Source organism: Pongo pygmaeus, chromosome 2 (assembly GCF_028885625.2).
Source record: "Pongo pygmaeus isolate AG05252 chromosome 2, NHGRI_mPonPyg2-v2.0_pri, whole genome shotgun sequence".
Classification (NCBI taxonomy): Eukaryota; Metazoa; Chordata; class Mammalia; order Primates; family Hominidae; genus Pongo; species Pongo pygmaeus.
Genome location: NC_085930.1, coordinates 137,169,396 through 137,184,780, shown reverse-complemented (window position 1 = coordinate 137,184,780; position 15,385 = coordinate 137,169,396). Strand labels below are relative to the sequence as shown.

Here is a 15,385-nt window from a genome sequence, read left to right as displayed (position 1 = left end):
TTTCTTTCTGTCTTCACTTTAGTGAAGGTGATTTTCCCTGGTGATATGATTTAGTTTCTTGCTTTTAATTTTTTGTATATCCATTGTATTTTGTTTTTGGTTTGAGGTTACCATGAGGCTTGCAAATACTATCTTATAACCTATTATTTTAAGGTGATAACAACTTAACAATGTTTGCATAAACAAACAAGCAAGCAAGCAAAAAGAAAACTAATAAAGACTTGATGGCCTTAAATTAATACTATGGGCTTTTAACTTTTTGTTGCTACTATGTATATCTTATCCCTCAGCTTTTATTTGTCTGGGAAAGTATTTATTTATCTTTCATGTTTGAAGGTTAATTTTGCCAGATATACTATCCTAGAGTAAAATATATTTTTTTGTCCTTCAGTACTTTAAATATGTCATGACACTCTCTTCTGGCCTGTAAGGTTTCCACCATAAAGTCTGCTGCTGGATGTATTGGAGCTCCATTGTATGTTATTTGTTTCTTTTCTCTTGCTGCTTTTAGGATCCTCTCTTTACCCTTGATCTTTGGAAGTCTGATTTTTAAATGCCTTGAGGTAGTCTTTGGGTTAAATCTGCTTAGTGTTCAATAACCTTCTTGTCTTTGGATACTGATATTTTACTCTAGGTTTCAGAAGTTCTCTGTTATTCATTTGAATAAACTTTCTACCCCTACCCTATCTCTTTATCTTCTCTTTAAGGCCAATAATTCCTAGATTTGCCTTTTGAGACTATTTTCTATATCCTGTAGGCATGCTTTATTGTTTTTCATTCTTTTTTTGTCTCCTCTGACTGTGTATTTTCAAATAGTTTGTCTTCAAGCTCACTAATTCCTTCTTCTGCTTGATCAATTCTTCTTTTAAAATACTCTGATGCATTCTTCAGTATGCCAATTGCACTTTTTCAGCTCCAGAATTTCTGATTGATTTTTAAAAATTATTTCAATCTCTTTGTTAAATTTATCTGATAGGATTCTGAATTCCTTTGTTGTATTATCTTGAATTTATTTTAGTGTCCTTAAAACAACTATTTTGAATTCTCTGTCTGAAAGGTTGCATATCTCTGTCTCTCCAGGATTGGTCCCTGGTGCCTTACTTAGTTTGTTTGGTGAGGTCATGTTTTCCTGGATAGTATTGATGCTTATAGATGTTTGTCTGTGTCTGGGTATTGAAAAGTTAGGTATTATTTAGGTCTTTGCAGTTGGATTTATTTGTACCCATCTTCCTTGGAAGGCTTTCCAGATATTTGAAAGGACCTGAGTGTTGTGATCTAAGCTGTAACTGCCTTAGGAAGAACCTCAAGACCAGTAGCACTGTAGTTCTTGCAGATTTGCAGAAGTATTGCCCTTATGGTCTTGGGCAAGATCCTGAAGAATTCCCTGGATTACTAGACAGAGACTCTTGTTCTCTTCACTTACTTTCTACCAAACAAATCAATTTTCTCCCTCTGTTACAAGCCTCCTGGAGCCGGGAGTGGAGTGACACAAACACATCTATAGCCACCACCCTTAGGACTGCACTGGGTTTCTCCCAAAACCTGTTGCAACCACTCCCTGACTACTGCCTATGTTTGCTCAAAGCCCTGAGGCTCTACAATCATCAAGTGGCAAAGCCAGCCAGGCTTATGTCCTTCCCTAGGGCCTGGGCAGTCCAGAGGTGCCAACTGGGAGCCAGGAACTAGGGTCAAAAACCTTAGATGTGTACCTGATGTTCCATTGTACCGCAGCTGAGCTGACTTTTAACCACTCTTCCCTCTTCTTTTCAATGGCAGAGAAGCCTCACCTTGTGGCCGCCACCACCTCAGGCCCACAAGGAGTACTACCAGACTATTGCTTATGTTCCCTTAAGGCTAAGGACTCTTCAGTCAGCTTGTGGTGAATGCTGCCTGATCTGAGACTCACCCTTCAGAGGAATGGGCTCCCGTATGGCCCAGGGCAGGTCTGGAAATGCTGAACCAGAGCCAAGTCTTAGAATTGTGGACCCCAAGAGCCCACTTTTTGCTCTACCCACCTCTGACCAAGGTGCTACCTAAGGTGCAAGACAAAGTCCCTTAACTTTTTTCTCCACTTTTCTCAAGCAGAAAGTGTCTCACCCCACAGCCACCACAGCTGGAAATTTGCTGTGTCTCATCTGAAGCTAGCAAGTCTGAGTCTCATTCAAAGCCCTTGACATAGTACTTGGGTATTGCTGCTGGGTATTCAGGGGCCAAGCGCTCTTCAGTTAGCAGGTGATGAATTTTGCCATGACTGGGTCCTTCCATTCAAGGCAGTGGAGAGCCTCGTGGCCCAGAGTGTGTCTAGAAATGTCTGGGAGCTGGGGCCTGGAAAGGGGATTTCATGACTCTGACTGGTACCCTATCCTGCTGTGGCTCAGCTGGTATCCAAGATGCAAGACAAAGTCCTCCCCACTCTTCCATCTCTCCTCCTCAAGTGGAAGGAAGAAGTCTCCTTTGAAGCCATGAGCTGCGCAGCCTGGCATTAGGGGAGGGTTGATGCCAGCACTCCCTTAGTTGCCCTGGCTGGTGTCTTAGTAGGTCATGTAGATCCCTAGTCCACTGTCTCTGGACCCAGTTCAGCACTAGAGCTCACCTAGGTATTACAGTCCTTATGGCCTAGACTGCCTTTCAAGTTTAGTTGTAGCCCTAGAGCACTTTAGCCTGTGGCGGTGAAGCTTATGGTTCCAACTGCTGGGATTGGTGATTCCAATCCCAATTCCAACTGCTGGGATTGGTGATTCCACCCCTGGCTAGGGCTGATTTAAATGCTCCCTCCATGTGCAGGTGTCAGCTGAGTTTGGTCCAGTTTTGCTTTCTGCTGTAACAAGGGCAGCACTGAGTTCATTGCTGGCTCGCTTTCTCCCCAGGACACAGAAACACTCTCAGCATTAAGCCACTGCTGCTGGGTGATGGGGATGATGTGGTGTTGGTGATTCAAGACTGTTTTTCCTACCTCTTCAATGCCTCTTTCAGTGCTATGAAGTAAAACCAGGTACTGTAAGTGCTCACCTGATTTTCTGGTTCTTATGAAGGTGCTTGGCTGTGTATAGATAATTGTTACATTGGTGTCATTGTGGGGAAGACAATTGGTGGAGACTTCTATTCTGCCATCTTGCTCCACTCCTCTCACCAGAATGCTATTTAATTTAAATTATACAGTATATAGCCTTTTGAGTTTGGCTTCTTTCACTAACAAATCTTATCCTGAATTTTACTCCATTTTAATTCTTCTTGACTTCTGAAATCATACTTGTATTTAGAAACAAATCATTACAGAAGAAATATAAGAATAATTGGTAATTTGCTGGTGTACACTCTCAAGTACAATTTTAAAAATATTTCACTACATTTCTACCTAATTTTTTGATCCACTTTTTTCTTTTCTTTTTCTTTCTTTTTTTTTTTTTTTTTTGAGATGGAGTCTGTCTCTGTTGCCTAGGCTGGAGTGCAATGGTGCCATCTCACCTCACTGCAACCTCCACCTCCTGTCCTGGGTTCAAGCGATTCTCCTGCCTCAGCCTCCTGAGTAGCTGGGATTACAGGCACCCACCACCATGTCCAGCTAATTTTTGTATTTTAGTAGAGACAAGGTTTCACCATGTTGGCCAGGTGAGTCTCAAACTCCTGACCTCAGGTCATCTGCCCACCTGGGCTTCCCAAAGTACTGAGATTACAGGTGTGAGCCACTGTGCCTGGCCTTGATCCACTTTTTAAGTTAATTGTATAAATTTTCAAATTCTAATTTTGAAATCATAAAATCAATATGTGCTCATGTTGACAATTTAATTTGAAGAATTTTATGGCCAAAAACTGCTAATAATTATCTGAGCCTTCAGCTAGTTGTAATCTCTTTGCTAGTGGAAGATCTTGTGTTAGCAGGCAGGAAAACAACATTAATATCCTTGTACATCTCCATTAAAACTCTTGGGTAACAAGGTACATTGTCAATAAACAATAATATTTTGTAAGGAATCTTTTTTTTTAAGCTGTAGGTCTCAACAGTAGGCTTAAAATATTCAATCATGTGCAAAGATATATGCTGTCATCCAGCCTTTTTTGTCCATTTATAGAGCATAGGCAGAGTATATTTAGCATGATTCTTAAGGGTCATAGGATTTTCAAACTGGCAAATGAGCATTGGCTTCTACTTAAAATCACCAGCTGCCTTAGCCACTACCAAGAGAGTCAGCCTGACCTTTGAAGTTTTGAAGCCTGGCATTGACTTCTCCTCTTGAGCTATGAAACTTCTAGATGCCATATTCTTCCAAAAGAAGGCTGTTTCAGCTACACTGAAAATCTGTTGTTTAGTATAGCCACCTTCATCAATGATTTTAGCTTGATCTTCTGAATGACTTACTGCAGCTTCTACATCAGAACTTGCTGCTTCCCCTTGCACTTTTATGTTATGGAGATAACTACTTTCCTTAAACCTCATGAACTGATTTCTGCAGCTTCTCCAACTTTTCTTCTGCAGCTTTCCCACCTCTCTCAGCCTGCATAGAATTTAAGAGAGTTTAGGGCCTTGCTTTGGATTAGGTTTTGGCTTAAGGGAATGTTGTGATTGGTTTGATCTTCTGTATAAACCACACAGACTTTCTCCAAATCAGCAGTAAGGGTATTTCAGAAAGGCCTTATTCATGTGTTCACTGGAGTAGCACTTTTAATTTCCTTCAAGAACTTTTTTTTTGCATTCACAACTTAGCTAACTTTTTGGCACCAGAGGCCTGGCTTTTGGCCTGTCTCAGCTTTCAATATGCCTTCCTCACTAAGCTTCATCATTCTAGTTTTTTATTTCAAGCGGGAGACTTGTGACTCTTCCTTTCACTTGAGCACTTAGAGGCCATTGCAGGGTTATTAACTGGGCTAATTTCAATGTTGTCTCAGGGAATAGAGAGGCCTAAGGAGGGAGAAAGAGAGACACACACACAGGGGAAATGGCCCGTGGGTGTGTGGCAGGCCAGGTCTTCATTAGCAACCAGAACAGTCAGTTTCCACTAATCCTTTACTATAATTCTGATGAATGTATAAGTTAAATATTAGGAACTAGGGAAACTGCTGCCTTAGTACAAGGGCTGAAATGTAAAAACAAACCCATCAAGACCCCATCTGGGCTTTCTCAGACCTTAATGACTGATAAAATGGTGAAGGCATTTGTCTTGTTTTTGTTTTTGTTTTTGTTTTTGTTTTTGAGATAGAGTTTCGCTCTTGTTGTTCAGGCTGGAGTGCAATGGCGTGATCTCAGCTCACTGCAAACTATGTCTCCTGGATTCAAGCGATTCTCCTGTCTCAGCTTCCTGAGTAGCTTGGATTACAGGCATGCATCACCATGCCCAGCTAATTTTGTATTTTTAGTAGAGACGGGGTTTCTCCATGTTAGGCTGGTCTCGAACTCCCGACCTCAGGTGACCCGCCCGCCTTGGCATCCCAAAGTGCTGGGATTACAGGCGTGAGCCTCCACTCCTGGCTGATGAAGGTATTCTTACACACACCTTGTACCACGGCCCACTTAAGATTAAGTAAGTTTTCCAGGGCTCTAAAGAAAGTTTCCAGTCACTAGAACATAGTTAAAGATTAGATTGAATGAAACACTCTTGCTGGTAGGTGCACACCCACACATAGACATATAACTTGAATGTATATAAGCACTGAAAAAAAAACTTGTAACTCTGAGTTGATCTGATGAACTTCTCTGAACTTCTCCCTGTGGCTGCTTACAGAAATAAACTCTCTTATTTCCAGGTCATCTGTATCACATTAATTGGACCATAAGACCAAGCAGCCAGACCTCAGTTTTATCTGGGTACAAAATCTGGCGGCTCCACTGAAACAGAGCTGCCCTCAGGAGCTAGAGGCTTGTGACCTGACGGTCTTTAGGAGACTCCCAGCAGCTGCTAGGTACAGTTTGCCCTGAGGACCCTTCTGAGAACTTTCCCCGGGCAAAAGGACCACCCATCCCTTTGTTACTGGGGTAGAACAGGGGCTAGGACACTGAAGGGGTGAGTAAAACTGAATCATAAGCAGGGAGTCTATTGTCTTCCTTATCGGGGCTTGCAAAGCCATTCATTTTGGTACCATTAAGGAGACAATAGGGCTAATTTATACATCTACTTTGCATTTGTTTGAAATATATTTACATCTGGCTGTGAGAATCTGTTTTTGTGTGTCTGTTATGTGTTAAGTTTTGAGCACTCAGGATGGGATACACTGTCTCTGTTCCTGCCCATCGCCCCCTAGGGAGAATTCCGGCAGGTTGGAAACAATATGGTTATCCACCCATGACTAAAAAGAAATTAATCTTTTACTGTAACATAGCTTGGCCAATGTATGTTTTAGAGTCTGAAGAAAGGTGGCCAGTTTGTGGGACCTCGAACTTTCACACCATCTCTCAGTTAGAACTATTCTGCCAAAGGTCGGGAAAATGGGGGGAAATGCCATATGTCCTGGCATTCATGTTACTGTATGATTAGGATGTTAAGAAAGAAGGGAATAAGTTAATGGTACAATACACTGCTAAGGTTTGTCCTGACTCCCAAGGGGAGGAAGAAAGGACTCAGAAACCCAACAGTTAATAAATGCTCTTAACCCCTATAGTAGCTACTGCTCCAGTGCTAAGGCAAGGAAAAGAAGAGTTACTGCCCCCAGAATATAAGGAAGCCGCAGAGTTAGTGTCTCCCTCTTGAACTAGGCAAGGTACTAATTTGGGGAGGTCACCGACCCTGGAGCAGGGCAATTTCCACTATGACAATACCCAGTAGGGGTTAATCAGCAAGGAGCTCTGGCTGGATATTATTGGGCCTACAATCCTTTTTCCACATCCAACTTGTTAAATTGGAAAAACATCCTTCATATAGATAGGATCCCCAGAAAATGACTGAATTATTTACTACTATATTTGCTACTCATTGTAGCACATGGGCAGGTGTGTAAGCCTTCCTGAATATTATGCTCACGGCAGATGAGTGGCAGCTAGTTTTAGACAAAGCAAAGGAGGAAGTGCAACACCTTTATGATGAGGACCTAGATGATACTCCGGATTCTGATAGGGCAATCCTCTCTGTGGACCCAAATTGGTACCCTAATGAGGCCAACGCTGCTGGCATGGTTCACTTGGAACACTACAGGAGATACATACTAAAAGGCATGAAATCAGCTGGGCATGGTGGCTCATGCCTGTAACCCCAGCACTTTGGGAGGCCAAGGTGGGTGGATCACCTGAGGTCAGGAGTTTGAGATCAGCCTAACCAACATGGAGAAACCTTGTTTCTACTAAAAACACAAAATTAGCTGGGCATGGTGGTGCATGCCTATAATCCCAGCTATTCAGGAGGCTGAGGCAGGAGAATCACTTGAACCTGGGATGCGGAGGTTGCAGTGAGCCGAGATCGTGCCATTGCACTCCAGCCTGGGCAACAAGAGCAAAACTCCATCTCAAACAAAAAAAAAGGCATGATATCCGGGATGCCTAAACCTAAGAGCTTGAATAATGTACAGCAGCTCCAACAAAAACCTAATGAGGAACCCTCTGAGTTCATGGAACATATTTGTCAGATGTTCAGAAAATATAGAGACCCCTACAAGATCCTGAAAACGTCAATATGGTTAATATGACTTTCACAGGGCAAAGTGCCCCTGATATCAGGAAAAAGTTCCAAAAGATAGAAGGGGCTTTGGGATGAATGCCTCCCAATTGATTGATATTGCATTAAAGGTTTATAACAGCAGAGAAACCAGGGAAGTTAAAAACCTGAGACAGGCAACAATACTTCTAGCCACAGCAGGAGAAAATCCAAAAGGAAAGGGACTCCAAAAATGGAGAGGAAAAATAGAAAAGGATCAATGTGCTTGCTGAAACAGGACATTGGAACAAGGTTGTCCAAAATTAAGCCAGAGTGAACCAAAATCACTGATGGCAGTTAAGCCTGGAAATGAATTTGAGGAAGATTGAAAGTGCCAAAGGCCCCTAGAAGCTCCAACCCTAACTGATATTAAAATCTCCCCACAGGAGCCTGGGGTAAAATTGACAGTACAGAAACAAAAAGTGGATTTCTTAATCAACGTTGGCACTACTTATTCAGTGGTTAACACCCCAATAACTGGACTTTCTAATACTTCTGTTAATGTGGTTGGGATAAGCAGAGAACTAAGATCGGAGTGGTTCCTGTGTCCCCTCTCTTGTAAAGTGGGCAATGAATTAATACTCATAAATTCCTTTGTGTGCCAGAGTTCCCAGTCCCTTTACTTGGCAGAGACCTGCTATGTAAGCTGCAAGCTCAGATTGTCTGTAATCCCGAGAAACACCAGATGTGTCTCCCAAGTGCCTCTGGAACATGGGTTTCAGCTGCAGGTGCTCCTAACAGACTCAGAAGCTTCCAACTCTAGAACAGGGACTATTCCACAGGAAATCCTTGACAAGGTAAGCTCAGAGATTTGGGCTTCACATCGGCCCAGGAAGGCCATCAGTGTGGACCCAGTGAAAATTAAACTTAAGGAAGGAGCCTAGCCAGTCCAGAAGAAACAATACACTTTAAAAAGAGAAGCATTAGAAGGCATTCAACCAGTCTTGGTCCAGTTCTTGTAGTGTGGCCTAATAGTACCCCATCAGTCTCCTAACAACACTCCAATTTTGCTGGTGAAAAAGCCTCACTCACACAAATTTTAATTTGTACAAGATTTAAGGGCAATTAATGACATTGTAGAAGATGTACAGCCCACTGTAGCTAACCCATGTATTGTGTTTATTTCTCTTCCTGGAAATCATGAATGGTTTACAGTATTGGATTTAAAGGATGCTTTCTTTTGCATAAAAAGCAATAGAAAGTCAATTGACATAGAAAGTCAATTGCAGTATGTCTTTGAATGGACAGATCCTGAAGCCACAACTCAGTTTCAGTGTTATTGGATTGTGTTCCCACTTGGGTTTAAAAACTCTCCAACTAAATTCAGAGAAGGCTTGGCTCAAGACTGAAGAAGTTCACAATTGGAAAATGAGGTGTTGTTACAATACATGGATGATTTACTGATATCTAGCCCCTGTGAATGGGGATGTCAAAATAATACCATTAAAACTCCAAATCACCTAGCAACCCGTGGGTACAAGGTTTCAAGTAAAAAGGCTCAAGTATGCAGAAAAACTTTGGGGTACTTAGGGTTTCTCTTGCAGAAGGGAACCAGAGCCTTGATGGTGGAAACATGAAACGCAATTGCTTCCATCACCACACCCTCTACTAGAAGACAGCTGAGAGGAATTCTGGGTATGGCAGGGTTTTGTTGCATTTGGATTCCTAACTATGGACTGCCAGCAAAGCCACTATATGAGCTGTTGAATGGGGCTGACAATGATCCCTTCAACTGGGAAGTGAAACACCAGCACGCATTCAAACAACTGAATGTAAGTTAATTTCTGCACCAGTCTTGGGGCTTCCAAATCCTCACAAGCTCTTTCAACTGTATAATCATGAGAGACTGGGTCTGGCACTCAGGGTCCTCTCCCAAAAGTTAGGAGAAATATTACAGCCAGTAGCTTACTTTTCTAAGCAGCTGGTGACTGTGGCCAAAGGCTCCGCACCCCCTTGTTTAAGGGCAGTCTCTGCCACCTGCCTGCTGTTAAAGGAAGCTGAGAAGCTAACTTTGGGACAGCCTGTCATAGTCTGTGTGTCTTGCTAAGTGCTGGTGCTACTGGAACAAAAGGGATACTATTGGCTGACAGTGGCAGGTTAGGCAAATGCCAGGCCATTTTTAAATGACCCCACGTGAAATTACAAACCACCAGAGCCCTGAACCCAGCTACTTTACTTCCTCCTACCAAAGAACCAAAATAACCTATGCATAATTATTTAGAAGTTATTGTTCAAGTATTTTCCAGCCATCCTGATTTAAAGAATATAGCCACGCTGCATGTAGATTGAACATTGTTCATAGATGGGAGCAGCCTGGTAATCAATGGAAGGAAGAATGCTGTATATGCTATGGTGACCTCTTAAGAGGTAGTAGAGGCAAGGACTTTACATAGGAACCTCTGCACAGAAGGCAGAGCAAATCACCCTTATAAGAGCCCTGCAGTTGTCCCAAGGTAAAAACACCAACATCTATGCTGACTCTAACTCTAAATATGCATTCATGATAGTCCATGCTCATGGGGACATTTGGAAGGAGAGGGGACTACTGAAGGCTGTCAATACTGAAATTGAATATGCCACACAAGTACTGGAATTACTAGAAGCAATAAAGTCTCCACAGGTGGTTGCCGTAATGCATTGTCTTGGCCATCAACACAGCAATTCCAAAATAGCAAAGGGAATGCCTTTGCAGACCACACTGCCTGGCACTTAGCCAGCATTGAATTCCAGACACCTCTAATTCCTCAAATAGATTTAACAGCCTTTAGGCCCCAATATAGTCCTCGAATGAGAAAAGTGCAGAAAGCAAAGGAGTTGCTTTAAATAAGGAAGGCTGGAAAGTAAATAACAAGGGCCTAATTTGGATACCGGCTCATCTTGTCCACCCAATGTTAAAGTATATCCATGATAGCACACACTATGGGCGAGAGTGTTCATTAGCCTTCATTCAGTGGTATTAGAGAGGGAAAGGGCTAAAAGCTAATTTGGAAAATACAGTCCAGCGCTGTTATCTGTGTGCTAGAAATGAACCTAACAATCACAGTTGAAGACAACCCAGACATCAAAACAGAGGAAAATACCCACTGGAAAACTGGCAAATAGATTTTCCTCAAATGCCACCCTCCCGTGGAGGATACAAATACCTCTTAGTTCTAGTAGACACCTTCTCTGGCTGGATAGAGGCTCACAGAATGAGCAACTGAAGTAATTAAAGTTTTCTTAAAGGAAATCATACCTCAGTACGGGCTTCTGGACATAATTCAAAGCGATAATGGGCCCTTATTCACATCTGACATAACTCAATAAGTAAATAAGGCACTTGGAATAAAATGGAAACTACATTCAGTGTGGAGACCTCAATCTTCCGGACAGACAGAAAGAATGAATCTAACACTGAAAACAATCATTGCCAAACTGTGCTGGGAAATCCAGTTAAAGTGAATTCAGGTACTCGGCATTGCACTGCTCTGGGTAAGGGTAACTCCCAAAGCGGGATTAAGTTAAGTCTCTACAAAATTATATTTGGGTTACTGAGGCACCCCTTAACAGGGAGTTAACTATTAAAAACTGTGTTACTCACTTGGGACAAACTCTTAACCTTTTGCATAAATTTGCTTTCAACAGGAGCATTGTGAACTCTGCAGAACTGTGCCACACATTCCAGCCCAGTGATCAAGTGCTATTAAAAGAATGGAAAGAAACAGACCCTGCTCCCCAGCTGCAGGAGAAATACAAAGGGCCCTACGATGTGCTGCTAAGCACCAATTCGGCACTGAAACTGGTGGACATCAAGCCATGTATCTACTACACATGAGTGAAAAAGTTCCTGCAAGAAGAAACATCCCTGACAGAGGACACCAAGGCCACCTAATGGGAGATGGAACCCCTGGAAGGCCTAAGATTTCTGTTCAGCAAATGACAAGATTTTCCCTTGTAATATTTTTCCTTTCTGCTCCTTTTGTTGTTAATGCCTCTACCTCTAACATTTTCCTACAACGGGCACACAGTTATTCAGATGGATTACAACAAGGAGACCCTTGCTGGGTCTGTGGTTTGTTACCCGTTGCTAAAACCATGGAGCTACCTTGGTGGGTCTCCCCGCTACAAGGGAAAGACTGAGTATTTTTACAAAGCTTTATAGGGGATCTTAAACAATGGACAGGGGCACAGATGACTGAGGTAACTAGAAAAAACATTTCAGAATGGCCTATAAATAAAACTTTAAATGAGCCGGGGCATGATAAACCATTCTCAGTAAATGAGACAAGGGATAAAGTAATAGCCTTTGCCACCCCCTTGTTGGATACCAAGGTCTTTGTCCAGACTTTCAGACCTCAGAACACTCGATATAGAAATGGGTTTCCCCAGATATGGGATGGGTTCATTTGGCTGACAGCCACTAAGGGACACTTAAGCCAGATAGCTCCCTTATGCTGGGAGCAAAGAAATCACTCCCTTGATAACTGGCCAAACACAACTCGTGTTATGGGATGGATTCCACCTGGACAGTGCTGACATACTATACTGTTACAACAAAGGGACCTATTTGCCACAGACTGGTCTCAGCGACCTGGCTTGAATTGGTATGCTCCCAACGGAACCCAGTGGCTCTGTGGCCCAAACTTATGGCCTTGGCTTCCCTCAGGTTAGTTAGGACGCTGCACTCTAGGTATTCCCTGGGCACAAGGACGCTGGGTAAAAACCATGGAAGTCTATCCTTATCTTCCACATATGGTTAACCAAGGGACTAGGGCCATTGTTCACAGGAATGGTCACCTACCCACAATCTTTATGCCCTCAGTAGGTTTAGGAACTGTAATACAGCACATAGAGGCTCTAGCCAATTTTACCCAACAGGCCCTAAATGACAGCCTCCAAAGTATTTCTCTCATGAATGCTGAAGTGTATTATATGCACAAGGCCATCTTACAAAACCGAATGGCCCTAGATATTTTAACTGTGGCTGAAGGAGGAATCTGTGCCCTCGTCAAAACTGAATGTTGTGTGTATATTCCCAATAACTCTGGAAACATTTCCTTGGCCTTAGAGGATATGTGTTGGCAAATCCAAGCCATCTCCAGCTCTGCCCTGTCACTCCATGACTGGATAGCATCTCAGTTTAGTGGGAGACCTTCCTGGTGGCAGAAAATCTTCATTGTCCTTGCCATCCTCTGGGGCATAGGCATAGCACTGTGTTGTGGACTGTATTTTTGTCGCATGTTTTTCCAACACATTCCCCAAACTCATTTGATTATATTTCAACAGGAACTGCCCTTGAGCCCCCCAAGTCAGGAGCATTACCAGCGCCAAAGAGACATCTTCCACTCTAATGCCCCCTGACAACGACCCTATTCAGCAGGAAGTAGCCAGAGAGACTACGTCGCCCATTTCTCTTTAGTCTATGTTATAGTTTACACTTTTGTACTAATCTTTAATGAATTAAAGCTTAAAAAAAGTAACTGACATGATCAGAATCATGCACAAATTGTGGGCACAAATTGCAGGCCAGGTCTCCGTTAGCAACCAAAACAGTCAGTTTCCACTAACCCTTTACTATAATTCTGATGAATGTGTAAATTAAACATTAGTAGTTGGAGAAACTTGTGCCTTAATACAAGGGCTGAAATGTGAAGACAAACCCATTAAGACCCCACCTGGGTTTTCTCAGAACTTAAACCCTGATAAAATAATGAAGGCATTTTTACACACACCTTGTACAAGGCCCACTTAAGATTAAGTAATCTTTTCAAGTCTCTAAAGAAACTTTCCAGACCCCAGACCCTACTTAAAGATTAGATTGAGTGAAACACGCCTAATGGCAGGTGCACATCCACATGTAGGCATATAGCTTGAATGTATATAAGGCCTGAAGAAAAACTTGTAATTTTGAGGGATTTGGTGAACTTCCCTGACCTTCTCCCTGTGGCCGGTTACAGAAGTAAACCCTCTTCTTTGCCAGTCTGTCCACATCTCATTAATTAGACCATGAGACCAAGCAGCCGGACCCGTTTTGTCCAGGTACAGGTGGAGCAGTCGGAACATACACATTTATCGATTAAGTTCACCATCCTGTATAGACACGATTCGTGGTGTCCCAAAACAATTATGATAGTAACATGAAAGATCACTGATTACAGATCATCATAATAGGTGTAACAATAATGAAAGCTTGGAATAGTAGGAAGCACCAAAACATGACAGAGACAGGAAGTGAGCACATGCTGTTAGAAAAATGGTGCCGAATGCAGGGTTGCCACAAACCACCCATTTTTTTTTTTAAATGCAGTGTCTGTGAAGTGCAATATAGCAAAGTGCAATAAAAAAGGCATGCCTGCATATATATCCTCTTCTTCACATGTAACATGATAGTATACAAACTTCACTGTCCCTTTTTTACTTACTGGCAGAGACTGCTGGTTATTACCAGTATCTATTCTCTACTTCTTCCTTCATAATAAAGCCTCAGACTTATAGCAGAGTATATGGCTGCCCAGAATAAAGAATATATTTCATAGTTTGTGTTGCAGGAACACTTGGTCCTGTGACTAAATTCTGGCCAATGAGATGTAAACACCAGTACAATGTGGCTGCTGGTACACGTTCTTTTCCTCTTCTTTTCTGTCATCCTCATGCCTGGGATGCAGATATTGTTTGTGAAGTTCTATTCCCTATGTTTGCCTGTGAAGACAAGGGCCACATCACAGGGAAGATAGAGCACTGACCTAGGTGGGTCTGAGGCCCTCAAGAGCTTCATGGAGCAGAGCTGCTACACTAACTCCCTACATCCACAGTTATAAACGAGAGAAATGACTCATCATCAAATAAAACCACGGAATCAAAAATTGTAAGTGTTGATCTTGTAATTTTTTCATTTTGTTCTTTTTCATAAAGTGTGCAACATTGTGTTTGAGAGTCTCAGTTTCCATATATCTTAAGGTGTTTTCAAATCACATGAAGAATAGCTATAAAGACAGTTGGTTTATTATACTAAATTTGTAAATTTAGTACAAAGGAAAGAGTGTACTATTACTGGGACTGGAAGTTTCCCCCAAGACATACACAGCAACGGGTTTGTTGGCTGTCAGATAGGGACCCATAGCTTGGCTTTTATGAGGGAAATACTCTTGGAGACCATCGGCTAACACCCCTCACCTCCAATTTACAGATGAAGACACCGTCTCCCACAGAGTTTCAGGTAGCCTGCCTTAAAAGGCAGAACCTGTTTTACAGTCTAGCTGCGGCTTCCTTTCATGATTGGGTCAAATCATGTCTTCTTTAGCCTCAGTTTCTTTACCTGTGATAGGAGATAGGTGAGAATCTTACAGAGATGTTATAAATATTAAATAGGCATTTTTATATCCCTACACAATCCCTAGCACAGAGGTGCTCAAAAATAGCCCTTTCCTCTCTTGACTGCTGCTGCCCCAAGATTTTGTGGCACCCAAACTTCCACATGCCTCCTCCTTCAGCTGTTATGTCCTCCTAAACGGTCTCAAAGGATTGTTTGCTGAGGCATTTGGCTCTTCAACTGTACTTCTAGACACAGGATCAAATTCCTCCTATGTAAATCTTCAGCATTAATTCTTAAGTAAGATCTCCACAAATGTGATAAACTCATGATTAAGGACTAGCTTCGGCAACAACAGAGGTAAAGCTGATTTCATCAGCAGGTGTTTGAAGCCCAGTGCTTGGCTGAGTGTTCTTCGTTAATCCCTGATTTCAAAGAAAGAAATGATCTTTGCCTATTTACTTTGCCCGAGTGGGTTGCT

General features: G+C 42.3%; 1 long non-coding RNA gene across 1 annotated transcript in view; it reads left to right on the top strand.

Annotated features, from left to right (window-relative positions):
* The window catches only part of LOC129033551 (uncharacterized), a 50,351-nt gene extending 35,899 nt beyond the window's left edge, over positions 1-14,452 (top strand). The window contains exon 3 of the long non-coding RNA XR_008501612.2: positions 11,241-14,452. This is a non-coding gene — a long non-coding RNA (uncharacterized LOC129033551). The remainder of the gene's footprint in view (positions 1-11,240) is intronic.
* The last annotated feature ends 933 nt before the right edge of the window (positions 14,453-15,385 follow it).